This window comes from Equus asinus, chromosome X (assembly GCF_041296235.1).
Source record: "Equus asinus isolate D_3611 breed Donkey chromosome X, EquAss-T2T_v2, whole genome shotgun sequence".
Classification (NCBI taxonomy): domain Eukaryota; kingdom Metazoa; phylum Chordata; class Mammalia; order Perissodactyla; family Equidae; genus Equus; species Equus asinus.
The window spans coordinates 56,622,036-56,633,909 of record NC_091820.1 but is presented as its reverse complement, the minus strand read 5'-3'; the positions used below and the strand labels follow the sequence as shown (position 1 = coordinate 56,633,909).

Here is an 11,874-nt window from a genome sequence, read left to right as displayed (position 1 = left end):
GGAAATGATCCAGGGAGCTCAGTCAAAAATCCCTTTCCAGGGCAAGATTAATTTCTGGATCATGGCAGCCTCTTCTTACAAATGGCTCCGAAGAGCTTCTGCTTCTACCTCCTCACCTCTTTGCCAGTCACCGTTCTCTCCAGCTACTTGCAACTTGTTGGCTGGGGACAATGGGCCTGCACTGACCTCAGCTTATTTTAAAGAATGTGTGGATAAGGGGGCCAGCCTGGTAACGTAGTGGTTAAGTTTGCATACTCCACTCTTGTGGCCTGGGGTTCATGGTTTCGGATCCCAGTCGTGGACCTACACACCACTCATCAAGCTGTGCTGTGGTGGCATCCCACATATGAAAAATAGAGGAAGATTGGCAACAGATGTTAGCTCAGGGCCAATCTTCCTCACCAAAAAAAAAAAAGAAGAAGAAGAATGTATGAATAAGAACTTTATCTGAGTCATGTCACTTCTTACTTTATCATCCTCAAGCAAACTGTCAGGTTGAAAGTGACTGAGGCTGCCCCAAAGCACATTGTTGGAGATTTGCCAACAAAGTTTCCCAGATTTCTTTTCTCTCAACATGTCACTCCATGTTCAGCAAGAGGAGTTGGTCTTGCTGAATTACTAATGAGATGATGTCTCAAGACTTGGCTCTACAGTTTTCATTTCATTTCAGTAAATATTTGTTAAGTACCTGTTGTGCTCTAGGAACTCTTTGAGGGGCCATGGAGGATGCGAAGATGAATGATTGTGAAACTTGTCGTTTCACTAGTTGTTTAAATAATCAGCTCTAATATAAGGTAAGTGAAATGCGTGTTACACAGAGGTATAAGTAATATGTTGTGGGAACACAGGTGGAAAAAGGAAGGGAGACAGGAACTCACATTTACTAAATGCCTATCTATGATGGCAACTCCTGTCACATATCATCTTGGAGATTAATTCCGACTAGGGGAATCTGAAAAGTCTTAATGCACTAGGACATTTGAGTTGGGTCTTGAAAGATGAATAAGAATTTTACAGGAGGATAATCAAAGTAAGGACACTCAAAGTTGAGAGAACAGTGTGTAAAAGGCAACAGGGAATGACAGTGCGCAAGGAACACAGAGCACTGGGCGTGGCTGGGCAATGGGGTATAAAAGGGTAGTGTGGGTAATGAAGCATGGAAAGGTGGGCTGGCACCAGATTTTGGAGGATGTTTTTTGCCTAGCTTGGACACTTGAGTTTTATTTAGTAGGCAATGAGGAACCACTGAAAGCTTTTCCACGAGGGGATTGACAAGATGGAAATGATGCTCTAGGGAGATTAACTTGGCAGGATGATGAACTGAGGATGGGGTAGATGAGATGTTGCAAGAGTATGTGGGAGGCTGTGTCAATAATCCAGGCAGAGGCTATAAATATTCTATCTAGGGAGGTGGCAGTGGTGACAGAGTCAACAAGATCGCAAGAGGCAATATAGTGCAGTACAAGTGCAGTAGACTGGGGTTTCAACAGCGCTGAGTTCCAATCCTGACTCCCGTTTACAGGCTATGGGGATTTGCCTTTCAGGATTCAGTTTTCTTTTCTGAAAAAGATGAAGCTTGGAGAAGTAAGTATCTTTAAGATCTCGTCCAGCTTTAATGGCCTGTGGTTCAGACTAAATCACTTGCCGAAGATCACAGAGCCAGGATTTGGTCCCAGGTGGTCTTGTCCCTAGAGGCAGTGTGCTTAACCACTGCACTACGTGCACATTTATAGAGGACTGATCCACCAAATTTGGTAAGAGACTAGCTGACTAGGAGAATGGAGGTGGCATTAGTATGGTAGTGGAGTCAAAGGGGGAAGCTAGCCTTGTGGGGAAAGACGATGTTTCAGACATGCTGAGGGGGAGGTGTCAGTGGAACATCTAGCTGACTGTTGGAAGGGGGGATAGCAGCTCTGGAGAGAGGCACGGGTGGGAGACTTCAATTTGGCAATCAAAAACCTAAAGGCAATCCTAGAAGCTACGCAAACAGACGAGTTTATAGAAAGAGGAAGAGAGTATAGGAGAGCAAAAAGCAAAGAACAGTGGGAAGTGAGAAAAGGGGAGGAAAAGACAAGGAAGGAACAACTGACTAAGAACCTTGAACATGCTACTTCCATTTTCTGGCTCTTTAGTCTCATTTGTAAAATGAGGGGGTTGGAGCAAGTCAGCTATAAGGCTTTCAGCTGAGACATCCTATGCATAATCAGAGAAGATAGAAGAGAACAGAATGCCATGGAAACTGAAGAAGAGAGTTTCTAAAAGAAGGCTTTAAGAGGTCACTTGCATCCAATGCTGCAGAAGTGTCAGGAACTGAGGACTGAAAGACGAAGCCACCGCATTTAGCAATTTAAAGATCCTCTTCAAGGTAAGGTCCTCTCCCTCCCTCTCACGCCACTAATTTTCGGTACCCTTTCTCCTACCACTTTTAAATGTGAATATTCTGCATAATTCCGTTCTCAGCCCTTCGCAGAGGCTCAGCCACTCTCCAAGATCAATTATTATCTAAGATGAATCAGAAACCTCTGGTCCATACCTCCCTTTTGCACTTCAATTCACATTTCTACCTGCCTATTGGACATTTCCATCAGTCACAGAAATTTAGCTTGCAGTAAAACTAAAAATATTAAAAATAATAGCTAACATTTATTGAGTACTTACTCTATTTTGTCTTATTTATAGGTATTTTATTATCCCCATTTTGCAGATGAGGAAGCTGAGGCTCAGAGATGTTAAATAATGTGTCTAAGGTCACACAATTGGGATGTTGCAGAGCTAGCATTCTTCCTGATTCCAGAGCTCAAGAGCTTACTGATTTCATTATGACCAATCTAAAGTCAGGTCATCATCTTTATTTCCTAGATCAGCTCAACTGCCTTATTCTCTATTTCTGTTTCATTCTCCTCCAACCTCTTGCCACTCTCTTAGATACAGGTTCTCATCCTCTCATGCTCAGACAATTATGGAATTGTCTCAACTGGTCTCCCCACTTGCAGTTTTACCCTTCTAAACTCTGGACATGTGACCGATCTAGCTTCAAAAAAAACTCTGCAGGCTTCCCATTATCTACGTTAAAGTCCAAACTCATTAATATAGCTAAAAGACCCCCTTTACAGTCAAGCCCTGCAATTTGTCTGCACGGAACCACTAGTCATCTCCAGACATGACAGAGACATTTATATCTACAAGCCTTTGCTTATGTGTCCCTTCATATGGAATGCCCTCCCCACCCCCCCACCAGGAGAACTTCCACTCATCTTTCAAATCCCAGCTCTAATGTCATTTCCTCTGTCAAGACTCCTCAGATTCCCAACCCCTTCTTCTGACAAAAATTATGTCCCCTTCTCTGTGCTCCCAGACCCTTATGTCTATCTCCTCCTACTACACTGTGGGCACCTTGGGGATTGTGACCACAGCTTGTTCTTCTTCATATCCCCAACAGCCAAGGCACCCAAGAAATGCTTATTGAAATTGAAAGAAATTTTAATGCTCACCTTCTGTACGTTTGTTATTTAACATATGGTAACTGGTATTGCTATTTTTAAAAGAAATGCCCAGATTGTGGTTTTCAGAAAAAATAGTTCATACTCACTATCTCCACTTCTTTATTTCCCGTCATGATTCGGCACGCTGCAATTTGGCGTCTGCCCCAACTATCTGCTAAAAGTGCACTCCTTATCCTCATGAGTGACTTCCCTACTGGAAAAGCTAACAGACAGGCTTCAGAGGGAGCTTCTCGGTAGTATTTAATGCTATGAACAAATCTCGCTTCTAAAAAGTTACTCTTCCTTTGGCTTCCATGACATCATGCTCGTGATTTTCCTCCTCATTCTCTTCTTCTGGCTCCTCCTTCTCTGTAGATGTTCCCCAGAATTCTAGCCTCACTTGTCCTCTTACTCCAAGACTCTTGCTGAGTGATTTCAAGTACCATCTGTATGTTGGTGAGTCCTATAGCTCTAAGTAAGGTTTTGATAGTTCCTTCCCACCTCCAACCCTCCAGCCCATCCCAGCTATTCCCAGTGTGAGAATCCGTCTATCTGCAGACTGCCCCATCTTCTTCTGGAATCTGTGCAAGGTAAGTGGAATATGTCAGTAGTCTTTACCGCTCTTCTGGGAAGATTTTTACTCCATTTATTTGCTAAGATGAAGGGCAAAGGTGCTGGGCACTCCTGTGAGTGTATCAGACAGTGACCATTTGTGGATATAATGGTGTCCATCAGAAGCATATTAAACTGAAGGGCAGGCCCGGTGGTGCAGCGGTTAAGTTCGCACGTTCCACTTCTCGGCGGCCCGGGGTTCACTGGTTCGGATCCCGGGTACGGACGTGGCTCCGCTTGGCACGCCATGCTGTGGCAGGCGTCCCACATATAAAGTAGAGGAAGATGGGCACGGATGTTAGCTCAGGGCCAGGCTTCCTCAGCAAAAAAGAGGAGCACTGGCAGTAGTTAGCTCAGGGCTAATCTTCCTCAAAGAAAAAAAAAAGAAGCATATTAAACTGAGATGAATGAATTCACCTAAAGATTTATATATAGAGAGAAATATATGTAAATAGTCCAGATCCTGCCTCTGCCCCTCCCCCACTATTCCCTATCAATAAATATGTACCCTGTAGTGAGGTAAAATAGGAAATGTGGATCTGATGTTCCCTCTTAATTGATCTCCAGCCCCATAGGAATCTCATGACCCCAAGTGGGGTTTGAATTTACGGATTTTACAACAACACGGCTCCTAACCACATGTCCACAACTTCATCAAGGCTTCAACTCAAGAAATAGCAATCTGTCCCAAGCTGACTATGTTGAATTTCTTGAGAGAGGATATGTTGGTCTCTAGCGTGACATTTTCCTCCTGGATTTTTTAGGGTGAGTTTAACTATTGTTGCTTGGAAAGAAGCAAAAGTACAAAAGGGAGGAGGAGTTGATTTAAAGGCAATTTAAAGAAAAATGTTAAGTAAGTAATAGTACAAGTGGTCACATGGATATGGCAAAAATTATGAAGATGATTCTTAAATGACTAAAGTTTTGGAAATATTGCCAAAGTGCTTGTGTGAGAACTGGCCTTAACCGTGTCCTGGGAGAGTCTAGCAAGACACTTTTGCTCTCAGTGGCAGAAAAGATTAAATTACAACCCAAGGGGTTTGTGGAGGGCAGATTCCTGATCCTGAGTTGCTTGTCTCTAGGAGAGGGCTGAGGGAGTCTATTCCAAGAGGGCAGGTGCGTGGGCAAGCCCAACAGGAAGAATTGGGTCAGGGCAAGAACTGAGGCAACGGCAGAGCAGCTGCAACCTTGCTAGCTCCACACCTGTGTTTCCGATGGCCTTCTAAACACCTCCCAGATGTTTCTCAGGCACCTGTATGGGTGTGCTGGAATCAGCTTGTACTGGCAGTTGATTTTAATTATTTTCAGGGCAGTTTTAGGTTCACAGCTAAATTGAGAGGAAGGTACAGAGATTTCCCACATACCCCTACCCCATACAGGATAACCTACTCCATTATCAATCTCTCCTGCCAGAGTGGTACAGTTGTTATAGTTGAACCTACATTGACACATCATAATCACCCAAAGCCCATGGTTTATCTTAGGATTCATTCTTGGTGTTGTACCTTCTATGGGTTTGGACATATATCCATCATTATAGTGTCATACAAAATAGTTTCACTGCGCTAAAAATCCTCTGTACTCTGCCTATTCATGCCTCCCCAACGCCTGGTGACCACTGATCTTTTTATTGTCTCCACAGTTTTGCCTTTTCCAGAATGTCACATAGTTGGAATCATACAGCATGTAGCCTTTTCAGATTGGCTTCTTTCACTTAGTAATATGCATTTGAGGTTCCTCCATGTCTTTTCACGATTTGATTGCTCATTTCTTTTTAGCAATGAATACTGTTCTATTGTCTAGAGGTACCACAGTTTATTTACCCATTGACCTACTGAAGGACGTCTTGATTGCCTCCGAGGTTTGGCAATTATGAATAAGGCTGCTATAAACATCTGTGTGCAGGTTTTTGAGTGGACATAAGTTTTCAACTCCTTTAGGTGAATACCAAGGAGTGCAATTTCTGGAACACATGGTAAGAGTATGCTTAGTTTTTTCAGAAACCACCAAACTGTCTTCTAAAGCATCTTCCATTTTCATGTCCACCAGCAATGAATGAGAGTTCCTGCTGTTGCATATTCTCACCAGCATTTGGTGGTGTTCCAGATTTGGGGCATTCTAATAAGTGTGTAGCGATAGCTCATTGTTTTAATTTGCATCTTTCTGATGGAATATGATGTGGAGCATATTTTCATATGCTTATTCGACACTTGTATATCTTCTTTGATGTCTGTTACAGACAGAAACTACTTTGAGGTGTCTGTTAAGGTCTTTGGCCCATTTTTAAATCAGATTGTGTTCTCATTATTAAGTTTTCAGAGTTCTTTGTATGTTTTGGATAACAGCCTTTTATAAGATGTGTCTTTTGCAAATATTTTCTCCCAGTCTATAGCTTGTGCTCTCATTCTCTTGACATTGTCTTTCACAGAGCAGAAGTTTTCCATTTTAATTTCAAGCTTATCAATTCTTTCTTTCATAGAGCGTTCCTTTAGTGTTGTATCTAAAAAGTCATTGCCATACCCAAGGTCATCTAGGTTTTCTCCTATGTTATCTCCTAGGAGTTTTACAGCTTTGAGTTTTACATTTAGGTCTATGATCCATTTTGAGTTAATTTTTGTGGGGGCTGTAAGGTCTCTTTCTAGATTCACTTTTTTTCATGTAGGTTTCCAGTTGTTCCAGCACCATTTGTTGAGAAGACTGTCTTTGTACCATTGTATTGCCTTTGCTCCTTTGTCAAAGATCAGTTGACTATATGTGCATGGGTCTACTTCCGGGATTTCTATTTTGCTCCACTGATCTCCTTGTCTATTTTTTCACCAAGATCACAATGTCTTGATTACTGTAGCTTTATAGTAAGTCTTAACGTTGGGTTGTGTCAGTCCTCCAACTTTGTTCTTCTCCTTCAATATTGTGTTGGCTATTCTGTGTCTTTTGCCTCTATGTAAACTTTAGAATCAGTTTGCTGATAACCAGTAAACACAAAATAACTTGTTGGGGTTTCGATTGGGGTTACTTTGAATCTATAGATCAAGTTGGTAAGAACTGGGGCTGGCCCCGTGGCCAAGCGGTTAAGTTCATGTGCTCTGCTGCAGGCGGCCCAGTGTTTCATTGGTTCAAATCCTGGGCGTGGACATGGCACTGCTCATCAAACCACGCTGAGGCAGCGTCCCACATGCCACAACTAGAAGGACCCACAATGAAGAATATACAACTATGTACCGGGGGGGCTTTGGGAGAAAAAGGAAAAAAAAAAGTTGGTAAGAACTGACATCTTGACAATATTGAGTCTTCCAGTCTACGAACATGGGGTAACTCTCCTTCTTTGCTTTTGTTCATCAGAATTTTGTAGTTTTCCTCATATATATCTTGTAAATATTTTGTTAGATTTATATTGAAGTATTTCATTTTTGGAGTGCTAATGTAAATGGTACTGTGTTTTTAATTTCGAATTCCACGTGTTCCTTCCTGGTATTTCGGAAAGCGATTGACTTTTGTATATTAACCTTGTATCCTGCAACCTTGCTATAATTGCTTATTAGTTCCAGGAGTTTTTTGTTGATTCTTCCATATTTTCTACATAAACAATCATGTCATTTGCAAACAAAGACATTTTTATTGCTTCCTTCCCAATCTGTATGACTTTTCTTTCCTTTTTCTGTCTTGTTGTATTAGCTAGAACTTCCAATACGATGTTGAAAAGGAGTGGTGAGAGAAGACACGCTTGACTTGTTCCTGATCTTAATGGGAAAGCTTTGAGTTTCTCATCATTAAGTATGATGTGAGCTTAGGTCTTTTTGTAGATGTTATGTATTTAGTAGAGGAAGTTCCCCTCTATTCCTAGTTTACTGAGAGTTTTTATCATGAATGGGTGTTGGATTTTATCAAATGCTTTTTCAGCATCTATTGATATGATCAAGTCATTTTTCTTTTTTAGCCTAGTGATGTGATTGATTACATTAATTTATTTTTGAATGTTGTACCAGCTTTGCAAACCTGGGATAAACCCCACTTGGTCATGGTGTATATTTCTTTTTATACATTGTTGGAGTTTATTTGTTAATATTTTCTTGAGGATTTTTTGCATCTATGTTCATGAGAGATATTGGTCTGTAGTTTTCTTTTCTTGTAATGTCTTTGTCTGGTTTTGGTGTTAGGGTAATGCTGGCCTCATAGAATGAGTTAGGAAGTATTCCCTTTGCTTCTATCCTCTGAAAGAGATTGTAGAAGAATTGGTATGATTTCTTCCTTAAATGATTAGTAGAATTCACCAGTGAACCCATCTGGGTCTGGTGCTTTCTGTTTTGGAAGGTTATTGATTCAATTTCATTTATATATAGGCCTACTTAGATCATTTATTTCTTATTGTGTAAATTTTGTCTGCTCAGCTTTCAAGGAATTGGTCCATTTCACTTAGATTATCAAACTTTTGGGCTTGGAGTTGTCCATGTTATTCCTTTATTGTCATTTTAATGTTCACAGATCTGTAGTGATGACCCATCCTTCCTTTTTGATATTGGTCATTTGTGTCCTCTTTTTTTCTTAGTTAGCCTGGCCAGAGGCTTATCGATTTTACTTATCTTCTCAAAGACTCAGCTTTTGCTTTCATTGATTTTCTCTATTGATTTTCTGCTTTCAATTGCATCGATTTCTGCTCTAATTCTTATTATTTCTTTTCTTCTGCTTACTTTGGATTTAATTTTCTATTTTTTTCTCATTTCCTAAGGTGGAAACTTAGATTATTGACTTCAGATCTTTCTTTTTTTCTGATAGAGGCATTCAATGCTATGAATTTCCCTCTAAGCATTGCTTTTGCTGCACCCCACACATTTTGATAAGTTGTGTACTTATTTTCATTTAGTTCAAAATCTTTAAAAATTTCTCTTGAGGTTTTCTTCTTTGATCCATGTGTTACGTAGAAGTATGTTGTTTAATCTCCACCTATTTCTGGATTTTCCAGTTAACTTTCTGTTACTGATTTCTATTCTAATTCCATTGTGGCCTGAGGGTAGACATTGAATGATTTCTATTCTTTTAAATTTGTTAAGATGGGGTCCGGCCCCGTGGCCGAGTGATTAAGTTTGCACACTCCGCTGCAGTGGCCCAGGGTTTCACTAGTTCAGATTCTGGGCACGGACATGGCACTGCTCATCAAGCCATGCTGAGGCAGCGTCTCACATGCCACAACTAGAAGGACCCACAACTAAAATATACAACTATGTACTGGGGGGCTTTGGGGAGAAAAAGGAAAAAAGTAATAATAATGAAATCTTTAAATTTCTTAAGATGTGTTTTATGGTCCATAATTACTAAGAGGAGATGTCAAGGATGGGGGATTCTTGCTAAACTGACCTAACAGTCTTACTAAAGGCAGATCAAGGATTTAGATATAAAGACAGGGGATGAGGAACTTGATCAGATATCAAGGGTGATCAGATATCAAGGGTGGAAGGATGACTTAGCAGGATTCTTTGCTAAGATTGGGTTGGGCAGGCCAAAGACAGGACAAGTGCCAAGCTTGAGGCCTGGTTGAAAAGAAGACTCATAGGAGCCTAATTAAAGTTTGGTCAAGGAGAGCGTCTTTGTCAGTCCCTCACTCTTGTTCAAGGAAAGAAGATTTCTTTCCTCTAAACAACTTAAGTCCATTCCTCATCTGGTCACCTTTTGTTCATTAAGGACCAGCTGAACTGTATGTTGCGAGATGGTAGTAGAAGATATTTGTTGGATGGTGTGAGCCATCAGGCATTTAATAAGGGAATTTCTATGACAACAAAAGAAAAACAAAGATTAATGGCCAGAGCAGATTATAAACCCAGTTTATGAGTCCAGACAGCAGCCAGTCAAGAAGATTTCTATATGCTTGGCTGAAGGCATCTTTAGATGGTAGAATGAGGACAGCAGTGGCAACCCAACAAGTTTCCTGGTTTGCAGTTTGCATGCTTATTTCCTGGAGCAGAACTTGGAAGATGAAGGTGTTCCAGTGAACTTCCCAAGTGGTCCACACAGCAGTAGGCACAAAGGTTGCCCATATGTGATCTGCCATGGTGATAACTCCTTTGAAGTTTATATTAGGTTGTCCAGCTTCAGCTTTCAGGGCTTCTTTAGATCCTGGGGGTAAGGTCGGCTACAAAACAACCTAGAGTCCCAATAAGGATCTGGGCAGTCAGGTTTTAGTTCTCAGTGGCACCAAGTCAGGAGGGTGGGAGAAAAATTGGAAATGCCAATTTGGAGAGTTGTAGCCAGATATTGAGGGAAACTAGAAGAATTAAGAAGTTGGTAAGGACTGCCAAATGTGCAAGATGACAGGATACAGTCCAATTCACAGGTATATAACAAAGTAGAAAGTAAAATGTAGTTTTCCAAGAGGCAAAAAATAACTCAAAGACAATGAACAGGACTAGAATTTAATAACCCGCAAGGATGTGCTATAGTTTTCTACTGAAACATAAAATTTATCTCTATGGTCACCCCTGCCTTTTTGAATCATGTTTACAAAATAAGTCTGGTCTCGTTAAACTTGGCCTGATTACTGACATAACTGCAGCAAGAAGGGTAATTGACCACATAGGTCTTTTTAAGTTTTCTTTGCCTGGAACTTTTCATAAGGCATCTCACGTTACCCTTTTAAAAGCCTTCTGGAGGCTAGAAAGCCACGCCAAGAACTTGCTACCAGATTTCACCTGCAATACCTACAGATTCGGGTGAATTCCTCTCTTCTTGAGGGCCCCAAAGTAGCCTAAGATTCCAAGGCCTTCCAGGAAGTGAGCTTTCTGACTGGGAAGACTGTAAGCCAGGTACCAGGCCAGTTCTCTCAAGAGGGCTTTGTAAGCACTGACTCCATAAAGTCAACTTACTTCCCTAAAGTTGTCTGGTCATATCTGACTCTGTGCACGTCATTCTCAAATACAATATTCCAATCAAAGTCTTGGTTATATAAGCAATGTTTCCAGTTATGTCCTATATACCTATACAAGGAGGACACATTCTTACTGAACTTATGCAAATAATTATATTGCCACGGAAATAAGAATACTCAAGAATATAGATAACTTAAGAGGAAAGAGAAAGGGGTTCCTTAAATCCAGCAGCAATACTCCACACGAAAGCCATAATCATCCTTCATCAGTTCATTCAGTCCACGTAATTAATTCTTGTTCTGCTTGATCTTGGGTTAGCAGTTTTATGAACCTATTAGCTTCTCCACTGGAGTTCTGAAAATCCTGACTCAGTCCAGTGGTGTGGTCTCAAAACTATTTAAGCAATGCCATCAGAGGCCTGTGCCCTAGACCACCTGGCAGAGTCCTTCCCGTGGGTCTCTGAGACTGACTGTTAAATATTCAGGAATTTTGTGAGTGGGTCGACATAACATTGGTAGCTTGAAATTGGCCATCGTGGATGTATTTACACATAAAAATCCGTAAATCCACGTTCCCGCCACCACCCAGAGCTAGTAGTTAAACACTTACCAGCACACCACTAGCTAAACATTTACCAGTACACCACTGGGCACCTCCAACTCAACATGACCAAACCGAACTCCTTATTTCCTCCCGAAAGCCTGCTCCTCATCCTAGATTCCCAATCTCTGTGTGAATCATGTCACCATGGACCCGACTGTTAAGCAAGAAAACTTTGGAGTTGTCCATGGCTCCTTTCTCCCCATCACTTACCACATCAAGCACTGAGTTTTCTCAACCCTCCCTCAGAAATGTTTTCCTGAACTAATTCTTTCTGTCACTTTCCTAGTTCAAGCTCCCATCATTTTTTTTTTCTGTCTGCACAA

The 11,874-nt window shown here is 41.1% G+C and overlaps 1 long non-coding RNA gene across 1 annotated transcript; it reads left to right on the top strand.

Annotated features, from left to right (window-relative positions):
- Positions 1–1,958: 1,958 nt before the first annotated feature.
- On the top strand, positions 1,959–7,929 carry LOC123282332 (uncharacterized). Its single transcript, XR_006522402.2, has 3 exons — positions 1,959–2,365; positions 3,998–4,072; positions 4,662–7,929. It is a non-coding gene; the product is annotated as an uncharacterized lncRNA (long non-coding RNA).
- The last annotated feature ends 3,945 nt before the right edge of the window (positions 7,930–11,874 follow it).